Source organism: Stenella coeruleoalba (genome assembly GCF_951394435.1).
Source record: "Stenella coeruleoalba genome assembly, chromosome: 15".
NCBI classification, from domain to species: domain Eukaryota; kingdom Metazoa; phylum Chordata; class Mammalia; order Artiodactyla; family Delphinidae; genus Stenella; species Stenella coeruleoalba.
Genome location: NC_137161.1, coordinates 76,633,636 through 76,652,211, shown reverse-complemented (window position 1 = coordinate 76,652,211; position 18,576 = coordinate 76,633,636). Strand labels below are relative to the sequence as shown.

Sequence of the window (18,576 nt, the reverse complement as noted above, 5' to 3'; positions counted from 1 at the left end):
GAGAAAGCCAGGTGATTCTAGAAAATTCTATCCTAACACGTATCACAGGAGTCAGGATGCAACCCTAGAAAATAGGAAGAAGGAACCAGCGAGGCAGCCTGATCGCTCCGCACGGGGATTTGGCAAGGTGGGATTATCACTCAGTGACATGTCAGCACTCTACGTGGAACGTCATTTCTATTTTCGCAATTGAGAAGTTTCAGGAAGAGCACTCTTGATGTACTGCGCAGCTGACCTTTTGTTAGTTCCGGGAGAAGAGCAGAGAAGCCTGCCGAGAGCTGGCTGCTTATTCTAAACAGCTGGGCTGGAGTTGGAATGACATAAATGTAGACATCCATTTCTAGCACCTCACACTAGTAACACAGCTCCAGGGAAAGGCAGGGGACTGACTCCTTTCTAATTAGTCAGAGAAGCTTACGATAAGAACCCCAGGAGTTCCTTATCCCAAAATATCACTTGTCACATGAGCACATGGGCCCACGAATGCACCCTGAAGGAGATGGATGAGTGGTGCCAGTTCTAAAGCTCCCATGGGGTTCCCCATGGGGTTCCCCTTGACAGGCTGCTCTCATGATTTAGGGCACCATCAGTGGCCCTGGTATGATTCATCACTTGGTGATTCATTCATAGCCTGGTGAACAAGCTATGGTTCCTGTTTTATAACACCCTTTCCATTTCTCTCCTTTGAAGAAAGAGAAATAGGTGATGAAAGCCAGGTTTTGGAACAGAATTCTGGCTTGTGCCTGCCAGAATTAGCACTCGGTAAGAAGGAGAAGCAAGCTATCAGATCAATTTCAGGGAAGACTATGCATACTGACAAAACAATGCCCATTTATATCAAATATGCCACTTCTATTATTTCACGTATTGGTATGATAAGTACTATAAATAGCCACGGCAACATATGACCAAGTGAGTGGATTTTTCTACCTAAACACTATGATTAATTAAAAATAAGCACATTTGATTTTTTTGAAGTTAAATTATATTTTGACCCTTAAGTATACAGACTTGTTACCATACTGAATCTTACATTTCTGTCCTAAAATTTATTACCACGATTTTGAATGTTGTCACGTAGTCTGTTTTGGCTATTGTAAGTCCCTACAGTTCCTATTTTTACAACATTTTTAAGCAACAGTTATTGTTTTTATGACAGAAGCAATGCATGAGCATTATAGTGAGCTTAGAAAAATAAAATTTCAGGCTAATATAAAGAAAAAATTACCTATTATACTACTACTTAGAAATAATCATGGTTCATAACTTGTTGAATTTTATGTATTTACACATAACGTATTTACATATTATACAAAAATATATAAATTGGGATCATCTGATATAAAGGTAACATAGTAACGTTTTGTCTTTTTCTATGAATAGCCTTCATCCTAGTCAGCCCTCATCAGCCCCTAATGCCCAGCTACCTGGAGGGGTTTATTAGAGAAAGAAAGCATAGAAGGAAACTAAAGTTCAGCTTCTAGAATTCAAAACTAGGATTTTGTAGCAGATAATACCTTGCAATCCCAGGCATTATCTAAAGAAAGTTTTGTCTAAATTTCTCTAATCTCCCTGGCCCCAAACATCCCAAACCAACTGTTTTTATGATCTAGATTAAAGGTATGTATTTAAGAGAGGTCCAGCTAGAAAGAGGAAGGGGGAAATTCCACCCTCCCACGTAGGTGTGCCCATTTTCCCCTCTTCAGCCTGAGAGGGGCAGGTATTTAGGTGGATGAAGGTACTATGGAGAGCAAAGGAGACTGTCTTAGTGCATTCAGGCTGCTGTAAGAAAAATACCATGGATTCGGTGGCTTATAAACAACAGAAACTATTTCTCACAGTGCTGGAGACTGGGAAGTCTAGATCAACGTGCTGGCAGATTCCGTGTCTGATGAGAACCTGCTTCCTGGTTCACAGGTGGCCCTGACAGGTGGTGGCCCTGACAGGTGGTGGCCCCATGCTAGAAGGGACAAGGGAGCTCTCTGGGGTCTCTTTTATAAGGGCTTTCATCCCATTCATGATGACCCAATCATCTCATGACGCAATCATCTCCCTCATGACCCAAGCATCTCCCCAAAGCCCCGCCTCCAAATACCATCACACTAGGGATTAGTTTTCAAAATATGAATTTGGGGGATGCAAACATTCAGTCTACAGCAGAGAGACCCTAGGTCTCATTCTTCATCTAGGACTTCAAAACATGCCTCTGAGGCTTCTCTTGCACCATCTTGGGGCACAGTCGTGTCTATGTGGCTGCAGAGCATCAATCAGGGAGGGAGGACACCTTGAGGTGTGGCTCTCCTGAGCTGCTCTGGGTTCCTGGATAGCAGGAATACAGAGTAGAGAGCTTGGTGGGCTGCCCAGGGATGTGGCTGAGCAAGGTGAATCCGCTACAGACGCCAGGACGCAGCACCCCCTCCAGGCCAGTAGGCTGAATAGAGGATAGTGTAGAAGCTCAAAGATCATGTTTTATACAAAGGCTATCAGATCACTGACTTTTTTGAACTTATAATATTGATTCAGCTCTGGCAATTAGACAATGTCTTCTGGAAAAAGTTTTCCCACAAAGGGCAAATAGTTGATAAATTTCCTAGGTCCTTACACTTCCTAGAATAGTTTGCTTCTACCTTCAACCATAAACGAAAATTTAGCCTGGTTCAAAAACCATGGATATAAACAATTTCCCTATAAAACCAGTAGATGTTATTCCATCATCTTTTATCATTTAAGGTTAAAGAGTAGAAGTCTGGGGCTTCCCTGGTGGTACAGTGGTTGAGAGTCCGCCTGCCGATGCAGGGGACATGGGTTCGTGCTCTGGTCCAGGAAGGTCCCACATGCCGTGGAGCGGCTGTGCCCGTGAGCCATGGCCACTGAGCCCGCGCGTCCGGAGCCTGTGCTCTGCAACGGGAGAGGCCACAACAATGAGAGGCCCGCGTACCGCAAAAAAAAAAACCAAAAAACAAAAAACAACAAAAAAAAAACAGTCAAAGTCTGAAGCCAGATTGAATTTTTGTTCTCTTGTGGTAAAACTGATTTTTTTTTTCCGGCCTGGATACGTAAATAATTTTGAGTGGCTGATTTTATTTTTTTAATATAAATTTATTTATTTGTATTTTTTATTTTTGGCTGTGTTGGGTCTTCGTTGCTGCGTGTAGGCTCTCTCTAGTTGCAGTGAGCGGGTGCTACTCTTCGCTGCGGTACACAGGCTTCTCATTGCGGTGGCTTCTCTTGTTGCAGAACACGGGCTCTGGGTTGCAGAGCATGGGCTCTAGGTGCGTGGGCTTCAGTAGTTGTGGCACGCGGGCTCAGTAGTTGTGGCACGCGGGCTCAGCAGTTGTGGCTCGCGGGCTCTAGAGCGCAGGCTCAGTAGTTGTGGTGCGTGGGCTTAGTTGCTCCGTGGCAGGTGGGGTCTTCCCAGACCAGGGCTTGAACCCGTGTCGCCTGAATTGGCAGGTGGATTCTTAACCACTGTGCCACCAGGGAAGTCCCAAGTGGCTGATTTTAACTCTTAGAATTTTTTTTAATGGCCAGGATATGAGCGAGTGTGTGTGTGTGTGTGTGTGTGTGTGTGTGTTGCCTGAAACATAGCAAGCCATTTCAATCTTTAAATTCAGATGTTTTTTTCAAATTCATATAGATTCCTTCAACATACTTTCGATCTTTACATTTTATTCCATTTGTTCTGTTTCTTGCCTCAGAAATCTCTATAATTCGTAAGTTTAATCTTTGTTTCATGCCCTCCAAATCTGTCAAATTCTTCTTGCTTTTATCTATTAGTTCTTTTCCCCTGAGCTCTGAGAGAGCTTCTCAAGTTTGCCTGGGAATTTTCATCTTGGCACTCGTATCAGTTTCATTGATTTCTCCTTTTAGTGCTTCTTTCTCCCTTTCTGCCTCAGTTTGTTAAATCTGAATCTCATCCCATTAGACCCTTCACCTCTTACATTTTGTCTTACTGTCTTGCTTCTTCTTTAATCAAGGTCATGCCTTCTTGCAACTATTGTGGTCAACAAATAGTTTCTAAAAAGTTCTTTTTGTTCTTGCAGTAAATATTTCCAGAACTATATTTCTCCACTCAGTACACTGAGAGATGGTCCCCTTTCCTTATTCTGTGGCATATTTTCCAACTAGCCTATGTTAATTTTTATAATATTCTCATCTTGAAAATAGAAGAGTATAATTGGGATCTCTCAATAGATTTTAGTGTGAATTTATGTGGGTTCTACTCACAAGCCCCCTAAGTGCCAGGAGATCCCCTTCTTCATCTAACTCTAATGGGAACATTGGTTAGTATAGCTCTCAGCCCATATTTAGGATCTGATATGCATTTATCTGGTCCTAACTTTTGTTTTCTCCCATCCCCACAGCTTGGTCCTCCAATATTGAGAAATAATGGAATATATGCTTATTGATTAGGATGTGGATGCAGTAAAAAATAGACCCAAAAGTTTATGAGAGCTCAAATACAGTAGATATATATATCTAACTCATGTAAAAATTCCAGAGTTCCTGAATGTCATCAGGCAGCTCTCCTCCAGGTGGTGACTCAGGGACTCAGACTCCATGGATTTCCATCCAGAAGATGGAGGAGGAGAAAGCGAACAGGGAAGAGGCACAGTCTCTTATACAAATCTCCAGACTACTTTCTAGAGCTGCACAAATCACATCCACTCACATGTCACTGAACACAACTAATCCATGACCACATCTAGCCACGAGGAAAGCTGGAAGTGCAGTCCAGCTATGTACTCAAGAAAAAGAGAAGGAGACATTTTGGTGAACAAGTCTGCCACATTTTTCAGAACAGAATCACTAGTACATATGGTTATACAGATTTTCCCTGCTTTCCCCCCTTATCAACACTGCTTTTCTTGATCGTGGAAGATACAACTCTCGTTTATTCAACTATTAATACTATGACTTCTCTGTCTCCTTAGTTCTTGGCTATTTTGCTTAAGATAGTCCATTCATCCCAGCCTCAGCCCCTATAATGCAAACTCTATACCCAGGCCAGGAAGACTTACATCATGATAGAAATTAATCAGAAAAAATGAAACCGAGAGGAGGAGGTGTCCAAGACAAACTAATCCCTTTTCTTTAAATACGTGGGAACACTCTTAGCTTTTCTATAGCAACAGAGGCAAAACAAAGCAATCTCACTGGGCTAACATACCTCTAGCTCAGAAGTTCTCAAACTGTGGTCCTTGGACCAGTAGCACCAGCACCACCAGAAACTCTGGGAATGAGGCCTGGTAACCTGTGTTTTAACAAGCCCTCAGGTGATTCTGTTACACAGTCAAGTGTGACAACCACCACTCTGATTTAAACTTGGCTTTGACCTGGGCCATAGCAAAGTACCCTACGTCAACTCGTAGCACTCCATTTTAGTTGTAAGTAAACCACCTAAGAGGAATATTTGGAATTCTAATCTTGAAAAACTAAGAATATAGAGCAATGATAAAACTTTGACACTAATTCTCTAATTCTCTGTGCTAGATCAAAATGACCATCAGTGATGAACACAGAATCACAAAATATCTGATATAAAAGGTATCTCAGAGATCATCAAGTCCACTCACCCATTTTATGAACTGGAAAACTAAGGTCCAAGAAGAGTATGTGGATCTCCCAAGGTGCCACCTCTGGTTGGCGGGAGAGCCAGTCCCAGAACCCAAGACTCCTGATTCTTGGTCCAGCTCTCTTTCTCATGAGATCATGTTTGTAAAGCCCTCTGAAAAATATAAAGTGTGCAGTGGTTGCCTTATACGAATATTGCATTGAGTTCAGATCATTTGAATTCCAAATCTTAAAGAGCCAATGTTAAACGTACGTGTAAATTTGTTCTCTAAGCCCTGTCCAAATGCAAATAAAAAATGAATGAACAGCATTGCCTTAGAACTACAGAACACTTCAGAACATTGATATTGATATTAAGAAATGCAATGAAGAAGCATCAGGCAGCAGCCTCTGATATCTTCTTTTTGTATTTTCTTCCAAAATGTATGTGATGTCATAGAACTCTGAGATAAATTTCCAGTAACTGTAGGGTCAATAGACCTACATAGAGAAAAGCAATCTGTGGGTTCCAAATACCCTATTTCATAAAAAGAAAAACTCAAGCATCACAGAGTGTAGTAAGTCAGAAAGAGAAAAACAAATACCATATGCTAACACATATATATGGAATTATTAAAAAAAAAAAAAAAAAAAAGGGCTTCCCCGGTGGCACAGTGGTTGAGAGTCCGCCTGCCAATGCAGGGGACACAGGTTCGTGCCCTGGTCCGGGAAGATCCCACATGCTGCGGAGTAGCTGGGCCTGTGAGCCATGGCCGCTGAGCCTGCGCGTCCGGAGCCTGTGCTCCGCAACAGGAGAGGCCACAACAGTGAGAGGCCCGCGTACCGCAAAAAAAAAAAAAAAAAAAAAAAGGTTCTGAAGAACCCAGGGGCAGGACAGGATAAAGACGCAGACATAGAGAATGGACTTGAGGACACAGGGAGGGGGAAGGGTAAGCTGGGACGAAGTGAGAGAGTGGCATGGACATATATACACTACCAAATGTAAAACAGATAGCTAGTGGGAAGCAGCCACACAGCACAGGTAGATCAGCACGGTGCTTTGTGACCACCTAGAGGGGTGGGATAGGGAGGGTCGGAGGGAGGGAGATGCAAGAGGGAGGAGATATGGGGACATATGTATATGTACAGCTGATTGACTTTGTTATAAATATAAAGCAGAAACTAACACACCATTGTAAAGCAGTTATACTCCAATAAAGATGTTAAAAAAAAAAAAGGAACTCAAGCACCATTAAAAGAAAGTGGGAAGCCAACAGACCCTTCTGTGACTATCTCAGGAAACTATAGCAAAAGCAACAATGAGAAAAGTGGACAACACGAATACTATTGGAGGTGATGGTAGATCAGACCCCACCCTCCACTGGCCCTGGCCTCAGCCCCACCCCAACATTCAACATCCTTCTAGAGGTTGCAACTCCCAGGAATGTACAAGGTTGCCTGAGTCAGAGACTTTCAGTTTCTGAATGCAATAAGCACCATGCACTATTGGACCTAGAAGCCAGACCTAGAACATTCCAGAGATTGAGAGCAAGTGAGGTAGCCATGGGATTGTGTCCCAGGTCACTGACAAATGGAGTTGAGTGTTCCTGGCTTGGTTTTATTGGTGGTCAGCTGCCTAGTACCCAGCTGGTTCAGACAGGATTGGAGAGGACATGGCAGCCCCATACACCATAGGGTTGCCTCTTTTCAGGAGGAGTTTCTCTTCCAGTTTATTTTTTAGGATATGAGCTGAAATAGACTTCTCTCTGCCTAAACTTTGTAAGTGGCTTAGCTGGGTCTTTAAAGAACCTTTTTTTTGGCGGGGGTGGGGGGGGACAGCTTTATTGATGTTTAATTCATATACCACACAGTTCACCCATGTAAAGTGTGCAACTCAATGGTTTTTAGCATGTTCACAGATTATCTACAACCATCACTGTGGTTGATTTTAGAACATTTCACCAGCGTGTAAAGAAACCCTGTACCTTTTAGCTATCACGTCCTAAGCAGACACTGATCTACTTTCTGTGTCTACCGATTTCCCTGTTCTGGATATTTCATATGGATGGAATCACATAGTATGTGGTCTTTTATGATTGGCCTCTTTCACTTAGCACAATGTTTTTGAGGGTCTTCGTGTTATAGCATGTAGCAACACTCTAGTCCTTTTTATTGCTGAATAATATTCCATTCTATGGATATTCCACATTTTACTTATTGGTTGATCAGTTGATTTGGGTTTTTTCCACCTTTTGGCTATTATGAACATTTGTATTGGGAACATTAGAATTGTCATCCAGTCTGAGGGTAAAGAAATTTTGAATAAAGGAATTTCCTTAATAACTGGATACTTTTACATTGTTTAGCATAGTAATTCAATAAATATTGAACACCTGCAATGTGAAAAACAAAATGGAAGCTACTTTGAGGTTATGGTTTTTAAGAATATTTATAACAGCAGTAGTGAGAAGACCATCTCTTACAAAGCCCTTTGATATTATCTTAGGGAATCCTTATTACCGTAAGAATACTCTATGAACCAGATATTGTCAGTCCCATTTTACAGCAGATATAAGCTCTGAGAATTCAGCATCATCAACCTAGTGAGTAGAAGACAATTTGGAGAACTTCCAGTCCTAGCTCTTGTTAAGATATATTTTCATCTAATTTTTATATGGAAGATATCCTTTTAGAAACAGTTTCCCACAACAGTTGAGACTTCTGCAGCCCCTTGTTATGAATCAGAGACCGGCACATTTCTCCTATTCTAAATTCCAATAGCTCTTTTTTATACTTTTTTTTTAACATCTTTATTGGAGTATAATTGCTTTACAATGGTGTGTTAGTTTGTGCTGTATATCAAAGTGAATCAGCTATACATCTTTTTTATACTTTTAAAAATATATCACCTTTTGTGGAGGATTCCTGGACTGAATGTCAATATTATGACATAGTATGAGTGTGTTACGTGTTCGGTAATTGCAATCATTGTTGCTTTTGTTGTGGTCATCCATTTACAATGCTCGGTGTCAGTTTATTTATCTCTTGTAAAAATAAAATACAGTGTGTGTGTTTGAAAAATAAATACACGCCTAAAAAAAAAAAAGAAAGTATATGAATTTGAGAGTCTACAGTTTTAAGTAAGGGCCTACACAGTATAATAATAGCAACTTTAAATAGAATCCAGGGAATTCCCTGGTGGTCCAGTGGTTAGGACTCGGCGCTCTCACTGCCGAGGGCCCAGGTTCAATCCCTGGTTAGAGAACTAAGATCCCACAAGCCGCACGCAGTGCAGAATGAATGAATGAATGAATAAATAAACAAAATCCAAGAGTCGGAGACCCCGAGAATAGGAGGGGCTAATAACAGAGATTCTGGGGGAAGCAAAGAAAGCCATTCTAGGGCATTCTGAGACACAATAAAATAAGGCGAAGCAGTGTTGGGTGTCTGGAGCCAGGGATCCCAATCAGGGATCAAGGGTCAGGAGTGTGGAGCAACTCTCCTAGCGGAGTGATACCTTTGAACACCATCCTTGAGGTGGGGATTACTTCAGTTCAACCTATCTCTCATGATATTTTGCTAGACTTTGGGTACAAGTATTTGATGGATAACATTTTAGTTTTTCATTTGTGCTTAATATTTTACATGTTAAAATAGTAATTCATCAAAAAATATATATATATCACCTTTTTGCCTTTTATCATTATATTCGTGTTAAGGGCCATTCCCTTTGGTAGCTGTTCATAGCAGAAAGACTGGACCAGAATTCCACTGAAAAGTCTGCTATTAGCCATGAAGTGTCTGGGACATTTTCTTCAGTGATATGGAATGAGTCCACCATTACCACAATGCTTATGGTTTTCTTATTGGTGGCTCCCTTTCTTTGAGGCTGGGCAAACCTAATAGAAATACTGGCCATGTGAGCTCATGCTGGATGGATCTGGAGTTGCTGAAAGCCAGGAGCCTATGCAAGTTGACACCAAGGAGGGCCATGTGTTTACTAAAGGAATATTATCATGAGAAAGGGAACCGCCAGACAGAGAATGAGGAAGGTCAGGAGCCCAGGACATCAGACAGAGGCTGGAACTGGACAGAAATGTGGAATGAATTCAGTGGGCTCATGACAAAGGCTGTGGATGAATCAAGGTAGCCGAGGGCTTATTTATACTGCACCCTTGCTTCCTGGTTAAAGGCAGAGTTGTCCAGCTGAAGGGAGCAGGGCACAACTGAACACCCTAGGCTGTTACTGAGTCTAGTTTTTAGATTTCACTTTCTAAGGACATCATTATTACCATCTTCAGGGCACAACTGCCACCTTACAGGCTACAAACAAACAACAACCTAAATGTCCATCAGTGGGGACAAGTTAAACTATAGTAAGTCTGTACAGTGGACTACTGTTGGCTTTTCAAATAGTGGTGGAGAGCTATACACTTTTCTCAGAAGATATTCATGACATAGTGTTGATTTTAAAAGATTATAAGAAAAAACAAAGAACAAGCTCATGATACAGAGAACAGACTGGTGGTCGCCAGAGGTAGGGGGTGGGAGGGTGGAAGAAATGGGTGAACTGTTTTGTTTTTTAGTTTAAATAAGTCGAATGATTTATATTTTTTATAAAGGTTATATGACACCATGAATATTATTTGAATATTATTCCATTTGCATAAAATTGTGTGCACACAGGTATATATGTGTGTGTGTGTTTATGTACGTGTGTGTGTGTATAATTTTATGTCTCTATGTATACAGGGACGTAGAGACCTCTTCCATTTTGAAAGTATATTTACCAAAATTAAAACTGCTTTCAGAATAAGTGGATTTTTTTGCTTTTCTTTTAGCTCTTTCCCCTATTATTTTTACCACTATCCTTATCCTTATAACTAAATGCTCAAAATTCACAAAACATCTGCTTTAAGATAATACTATTGATTGGGCGCCCACCAGTTGCCAGTTACATGAACAGTCTCACTAGAATGGCAGAGCAATTCTTAGAAGTATAATATTGTTGTCTGCATTTTTAAATGAGGCGACTAAAACTTAAAAATGTTGAGAAATTGGTCCAAGGTCAGAAAGCAAGCAAATGGCAGAGCTGGGACCATAGATTAGGACTATGTAACTCTACAGTACATGCTCTCAGTCACTGCACTGTGCTACTGTGAAAAATGCGAAAAGCACAGGCCTTACATGGTAAAGACTATGACCATCAGTGAGCATGATTTCCAGTGTTATTTATTCTCCAAAGCCACAGGAACTCAGATCTGCCTTGACAAGAAATGTTCAGAACCCACAGAACTATTCAAAACTGAATTACTTAATCCTCTTCATATACCAATATCAGACACTGCAGTGGTTTTAAAACGTGTCTGTAAATTCTTTGACACTCTTTCCATTGAGAGGCAGTATCTCCATCCCTTCCTTTGTATCTAGGCTGGCCTTAGTGACATAACTAATAGAACACATTGAGGTCACTGCATGACTTCCAAGGTGTCCACCTTCCTCACTGGGATGCTCACTTTTGAGCCCTGAACCACCTAGGGCCACTCTGATTGAGGAAGCTCAGGCCATGTGTGGAGATGCTGCAGGGGACAACCCCTGCTGAGAACCCAGCGAACAGCCAGCATCAACCCCCAGACCTTTGGGTGAAGATGACTCTATGGCTCTAGCCTCCAGATGACAAATCACCCCCAGCTACTGAATCTTTCCAGCTGGGACCCAGGCACCAAGGGTCAGAGGTAAGCGATCCTGTCTGATTCCTGACCCACAGAGTCCATGAGCATAATTAAATGGCTGTCTTATGCCACCAGCTCCAACTCCAGCACGTTCCTTCAATAGCTATCCATTTCACTGAATTCTTACTGGTGACATTTGAGCCTTGGAGGTTATTTAGACAGGAGTTATTGGCTCTAATCTCTTTTTTCACAGAGCTAGGACAAGGTGCAAGCTCCCTGAAGGCAGGAATGAGTTTTTCAATATAGACAATTATATCTCAACGCTCGCCACAGTGCCAGGAGCATATGAGCAGGCGGTTTCAGCTACCTCTCTAGTTATTTATCCCAAAACTTAGCGGCTTAACACAGGGGTTGGCAAATTATCATCCACAGGCAAATCCAGCCTGCCAGCTCTTTCTGTAAATAAAGTTTAATGGGAACACAGCCACAATCATTCATTTATATATTGTCTACAGCTGCTTTCACTCTGCAGCGGCAGAGCTGAGTAGTTGCAACACAGACTATACAGCCTTCCTGCAAAACCTAAAATATTTACTATCCTATCCTTTACAGAAAGTTTGGGAGTTCCCTGGTGGTCCAGTGGTTAGGATACCACGCTCTCACTGCTGAGGACCCAGATTCAATCCCTGGTCAGGGAACTAAGATCCCACAAGCTGTGCAGCTTAGTCAAGCTGGCTTAACACAACAATGACTTATTACTTCTCCCAATTCCGTGGTTGGCTGGGCTAAGCCAAGCAGGTTTCTTCCCTCTACGTTGTCACTGATGAGGCTGCATTCATCTGAGAACTTGGCTCGTGCCAGAACGTCCAGGTTGGTCTATTCACATGTCTGGAGCCTTAGTCCTGTTGGCTGCGGCATCTTGATTCTCTTCCATGCGGCCTCCCTCTGTGGTCTCTCATCATTCATTAGTCCATCCCAAGTTCCTTGGTTGAAACTTCCAAGAGACAGAGCAAAAGCAGAAGCTACCAAGCCTCTTAAGATGTAGGCCCAGAATCTACACAGCATCCCTTCCATTGCCTTTTATTGGTCAGAGCGAGTCACAAGTCAGTCAAGATGAAAGGAAAGAGGTCTCTGGGTTGGAAGGAGCAACACGGACGTACAGAGAGAGCAGAAATTGTTGGAGGCTATCTATCATATAAAGCACACAGTAAATATTTGCTGAGTGAAGGCAGGGGAGATTTACAAAGGCATAAATGTAGAAAGAAAAGGGAGCAAGTAACAGGATATGTCCTAGGTTATCTACATAGGGAGGCAAGATCTCCATGAGCTGCCAGCACTAACGGAGGGCCAGTGGACCTGAAGAAAGATTCCAAGTGAGTACAGAAAGAGAGAGAAATCAGGAACATAGTCAGTGAAGCCATTTGGGGATGGAAGGCTGCAGGGGTAGGATTAGATACCAGATCTACACAGCAAGAAACATCAGAGCTCCTCAGAGCAGGTGCAAGAGTCATACTTCATCAGTCAATGCCAGACACGAACGAGCAGTGACTGATGAGGAGGCAAAGCAATGAACTTCTGTGACTATGTGCAGCATGTGGATGGACGTATTGGACAGCCTTCTCTTGTCCTGGTTGTGTGTCAGACCCGACGGCTGACCTCAGTGAATATGATTCCTCAGGCACAGAGGATGTGTCCACAGCATTGGATAAAACAATGATCCAAACTACTTAGTTAACAGGCTTAGAAGAACTTGTTACCACCCAAGAAAGGAACATGGCAGCTTCAATAACAAAAAAGCATTACCTCCCAATAGTCTATATAGGTTGCAACTAGCAGAGCTAGCAACTCAGCAGGTAAAATGATTGGAAGAAGAAGATGAATCATGTTCATTATTTCACTCAATCCTGTGAATATGTTAAAATTTCCACCATTTCACAAAAGGGGAAACTGAAGCTTGCAGAGATTAAAGAACTCTCCCACGTTCATATAGTTAACATGTAGAAGAAGCATGATTTGGACCCAGTTCTGCCTGAATCTAAAACAGTCATTTTGCTTCCCTATGGAATACAGAAATTGCTATATATGGAAAACGTAAAAATATGAGGCTTCATCTGCCTAGAAAAGTTTGTCTCAAAATATGTCCTGTGCAATACTAATACCTTGAATTGGTCCTCCAAAAAATGACCCCAATGTAAGTAGTAAGCATGAGAGCTGATGCATGATAGAGCCCCTTGTGAAAGTCACATGAGCATTTGTATATTTAAACAGAAATCTGTCTGAAATCCAAATCCTTTTTTCACGGACTGTCCACCAATATCCTGAAGAACTAGTGTTCTAAGGAACATGCTTTGGGAACATTCTATCTAGGAAGATGAAGCAGTGAGAGACCACTATTTTAATAATCTCATTAATTATGCGGCCATTGGGAACACACTTTTGGCAGCCACTAGAATTGGGAACCCAATGAAGGGTGAAGCAATTTTAATACACATAAAAAAAGGTCTTATTCTTCACAGTCTAAAGTAAGCTTAAAAACCTTGCTGCCACGCTAAATTAAAATATAAAAAAGCCATGATCATGTGATTAAAGAATAGGCCCCTCTGGCCACCCCAAAGCAGCTGTGGGTGTCAGAATTAGAGGCACAACATTGTATTGGATGTGCTGCAGCTCCAGCGTTTTGCAGAGACTCAGAGCAAATCTGACCGAGCTGACCTGGCCTGGCAGAGCTGGCTATGGGTTCATTGCTCCTGTCTCTAATCTGCAGATGGTACCTGGAAAAGTTAGCATCTTTCTATCCTGCCCTGTTTACATAATCTCAGTAACTCAGAATGGAGGTGGCAGTTAATTTTGCATTGCTGGTGGAAATGTAAAATGGTGCAGCTGTTATGGAAAACAGTACGGGAGTTCATCCAAATTTAAAAATAGAATTACCGTATGATCCAGCAGTTCCACTTCTGGGTACACACTCAAGAGAATGGAAAGCAAAGACTCGAAGTGATATTTGTACACCCACTTTTCACAGCAGCATTATTCTCAATAGCCGAAAGGTAGAAGTCACCCATGTGTCCACTGACAGTTGAATGGATGAACAGAATGTGATATGTATGTATAATGCAATATTATTCAGCCTGAGAAAGGAAGGAAATTCTGACATATACTGCAACATGGATGAACCCTGAAGACATGCTCAGGGAAATAAGCCAGTCACAGAAAGACAACTACTATATGATTCCACTTATGTGACTTAACGGAGAGCAGTCAAATCATGGAGACAGAAAATAGAATGGTGGTTGCCAGCGGCTGAAGGAAGAGGGGGGAGGTGTTACTGTTTAATGTAAACTGAGTTTCAGTATGGGAAGATGGGAAGAGTTCTGGAGACGGATGGCACTGACGGTTAAACAGCAATGTGAATGTACCTAATACTATCGAAGAACCTAAACATGGTTAAGATGGAGTGTGGCTCCAGTGGTGAAATGGGTTAAGGTGTGGTACTTACAAAAATGGTTAAGATGGTAAATTTTGTTATGTGTATTTCACAGGGGAAGGAATGGAGGGACGGAGGGAGAAAGGGAGGAGTGGAGGAAGGGAGGGAGGAAGGAAGGGAGGGAGGGTGGAGGTTAGATAATGTTTTATTTTGCATCTAACAGGAGCAAGAGGGTCTTCCTAACAGCAAGGCTGAGCTTGGAGCCCTGCACTCGCCCCCATCCTCTCAGCACACCCCCCCCACCCCACGTAGATTCACACGGGGCAGAGCGCTGCCCTCCCAAGGCCTCCCAGAGGGAGGAGGTGGGCAAGCCCTGCAGCTGGTTAATCACCCTGTCACCCAATCCGTCATTCACAGGAGTCCTGGAGCAAGAATCCCACATGTCCTGCACAGCAGTGAGCATGGCAGGTTTCAGGCTGAACAAAAGAACCAATTTAAACTATAACAAAGAATTGCTTCAAACCAATGAAAATCAGGTATTGAACGAAAGAAGCCCTGTCTCTCCTTTCTATTTCCTTTTCTTGTGGGGAGGGTGGGGGCGGCTCTTGAGACCTAGCTCTGGAGGGGAATCCAGGATGGGTCAGCCTCCAGTAAGGGCTCCTATTCACCAGCCACCGGGCAGGTACCTGGTCGACACCTCTGGGACCCCATACAGTTTGTATTAACCCCAATAATCTTCCTAATTGCCACCTGTTTGTCGTTTCCTCATAACGTCCTCCTGTTTGGACTAGACTGAAAGTCAAAAACATTTCTGAAGCAGTGGTGAAACAGGGGAAATGGTCATCAAAGCAAAAGTTAAGTGTTGTTTTACTCCTACGGAATTGGAAGGAAGGAAGGAGGATAGGGGCAGGGGAGGAAGAGAAGAGGAGGAGTGGGGGAGGGGGAAAGGAAGGGAGGGAGGGAGGGAAGAAGGAAGGGAGGCAGGAGAAGGAAGGAAGGAAGGAAGGGAGGCAGGAGAAGGAAGGGAGGAAGGAAGGAAGGAAGGAAGGAAGGAAGGAAGGAAGGAAAGAAAGAAAGAAAGAAAGAAAGAAAGAAAGAAAGAAAGAAAGAAAGAAAGAAAGAAAGAAAGAAGAAAGAAAAGGAAGAAGGAAGGAAGGAAGGAAAGAAAGAAAGAAAGAAGGAAGGAAAGAAAGAAAGAGAAAGGGAGGGAGGGAGGGAGGAAGGAAGGAGGAAGAAAGAAAGGAAGAAAGAGAGAGAGAGAGAAAAAAAGAGAGAGAGAGGGAGGGAGGAAGGAAGGAAGGGAAATAAAGAAAGGAAAAAAAAATTAGTGCAATTGTGTGAAACAAGAACACTCAAGCGGATAGCATTTTACATTGACAATTACACTGGAAAACAGGACAATGTGCATTAAAAGCAACACAAATAAATACACCTTTTAACCCAGTAATTCCACTCAAGGGATTTGTTATAAAAAAATAATTTGAAAGAAACAAAAAGCTACGTGCAGTAAAATCAAGATCTCAGAATTATGTCCAGTACTGAGAAACTGCAAAGAATCTACCTAGTAATGTGGGAATAGCTAAGTAAGGCATGAGAAATTAGCTTCATGGTATATTATTGTGAAATAAAATTCATATTCTTTGGCAAGATAAGAAAAATTTAAACATAAAAAACTTTCTCTGCCCTTTGGCCTTCTCTTTCCCCTCTACTGTGCATTGCGTATCTGCATTACATGTCGACCAAACCTCCCCATCAACAGAATATACCTGCTCAGCCATAAAGAGCAACGTTCTCCTAACATCAACAAGACAACTCCTTAAAATATAACATTCCTTCTTGACCTTGTAAGGGGTCACAATGACACACCACTTCGTATATCATTTAATGTACAGCCCTCTGTCTCAAAAAACTGATATAACTGTGCTTTGACTTCTAATGGGCAGAACAGTTCTCAGAGCTTTCTGAGATGCCGTTCTCAGGTTATAATCCTCAGTTTGGCTTGAATAAAATTTTCCATTTCTTTCTTAGATTGACCGATTAACTTTTCATTGACATTGTATAGCCATAAAAATAATTATGAAGAACATGTCACATTACAGAAATTTTCTAGAAAAGCATTAATTAAGACATGAAGAATTTACACTTATGTGTATACTCCAATTATAAGTATATAAGATATGTGCATAGAGACTAATTGGAACAGAATTTAATTTAAAACTAAAAATTGTTGCCATCATAATAAGTGTAGTAGAACTATCAGTGACTTTTTTCCTTCTTAAATATTTTGTTTAGATCAGCCATGATGGTGGAGTCAAAAGACCCTGAGCTCACCTCCTCTCGCAAGTCCACCAAAATCACAACCATCTGCAGAACAGCCGTCAATGAAAAAGACCAGAACCGGCCAGAAAAGATCTTCAACAACTAAAGACATAAACAAGGAAGCACAATCACTGCCATTGCACAGAAAAAAGAAAAAAGAATGAAAATAAACTAGGACAGTTTAAGAGACCTCTGGGACAATATCAAGCACACTAATATTTGCATTATAGGGGTCCCAGAAGGAGAAGAGAGAGAGAAAGGGGCTGAGAGAAAGGGGCTGAGGAAGACATAATAGCTGAAAGCTTCCCTAACCTGGGGAAGGAAACAGTCACCAAGTCCAGAAAGTACAGAGAGTTCCATACAGGATTAACTCAAAGAAGACACATAACAAGACACATTGTAATGAAAATGACAAAAATTAAAGATAGAGAATATTAAAAGTAGCAAAGGAAAAGCAACAAATAACATACAAGGGAATCTTGTCTGCATTATTGACTTCTATACCCCCAACACCCAGGACTGAACCTGACACATACTAAATGTAACAGTTATCTATTGCTGTGTAACAAACTACCTCAAAGCCAAGTGGCATAAAATAATAAGAAACATGAATTATCTCACACAGTTGCCCTGTGGCAGGAATTTGGGAGCAGCTCCACTGAGTGGTTCTGGTTTATGGTCCTCTCATGAGACTGCAGCCAAGATGTAAGCCTACAGTTATCTGAAGGTTTGACTGCAGACTTCCCAAATGGCTCACTTTCATGGCTGATCCAAGAGAGAGTAAGGCAGAGGCCACAATGTCTTTTATGACACTGGAAGTCACACATGTTATTTCTACAATATCCTCTTGGTTACGTAGGTCAGTCCTATTCACTGTGGGAGAGGATGACCTGCTGGTGAATACTAGGAGACAGGGGTCACTGGGGGCCATCTCAGAGGCTGACTCCTACACTAAGTGTTCAATTAATATATTGATGAATAAACTCATGATTAAATGGTAAAAAGAAGTCTGACTGCTTGGATTCACATTCTGGCTCTGACACTTGCTGGATGCATGGTTTTAGTAAGCTATCTAACTTCTGTAAGCCTCAGTTTCCACATCTATAAAATAAAATTGCTGTAAGCATTAAATTATATGTGAAGTGTAAAGGCACTTAACATGATGTGGTGGTGTTTTTTGAGCAACGTAAGTGCTCAAAAAATGTTGTCTATTTTTTATTACAGTTACTATTAATTCTCGACCATAAGTCTCCTCATTAATATTCCTTTGTAAGGGTTTATTCTTCAAGGAGACAGAAACTCACTTGTCTAGAAAAATTGTTCGAATCACTTTACTTGCGCAAAAACATCCAAAACATTTTCAAGATTGCCCTGGAAGCAAGACAATTGGCAATAGAAGATTTTAAGATTTATTGAAAGAAGACTATCAAGGCCACTGGAGAAAGCTGGTATTTGGGAAAATTGGATCAAGATGGCAGCTGAGCATAGGTTTTGGTCACTCCCCCTCCCCAGGAAGAAACAGAAAATCAATACTACCAATGGAATATAGGAAAGTGTGCCAACAGCAGACCAGAAACTTTTAGGAATTCATAAAAGAGAGGAAGCAGA

At 41.7% G+C, this 18,576-nt stretch overlaps 1 long non-coding RNA gene across 2 annotated transcripts in view; it reads right to left on the bottom strand.

The window, feature by feature from the left end:
• Positions 1 to 18,576, bottom strand: part of LOC307198197 — a 422,507-nt gene that overhangs the window by 208,652 nt on the left and 195,279 nt on the right. For both annotated transcript variants that reach the window (XR_013831577.1, XR_013831578.1), the window contains one exon: positions 5,577 to 5,728. This is a non-coding gene — a long non-coding RNA (uncharacterized lncRNA). The remainder of the gene's footprint in view (positions 1 to 5,576; positions 5,729 to 18,576) is intronic.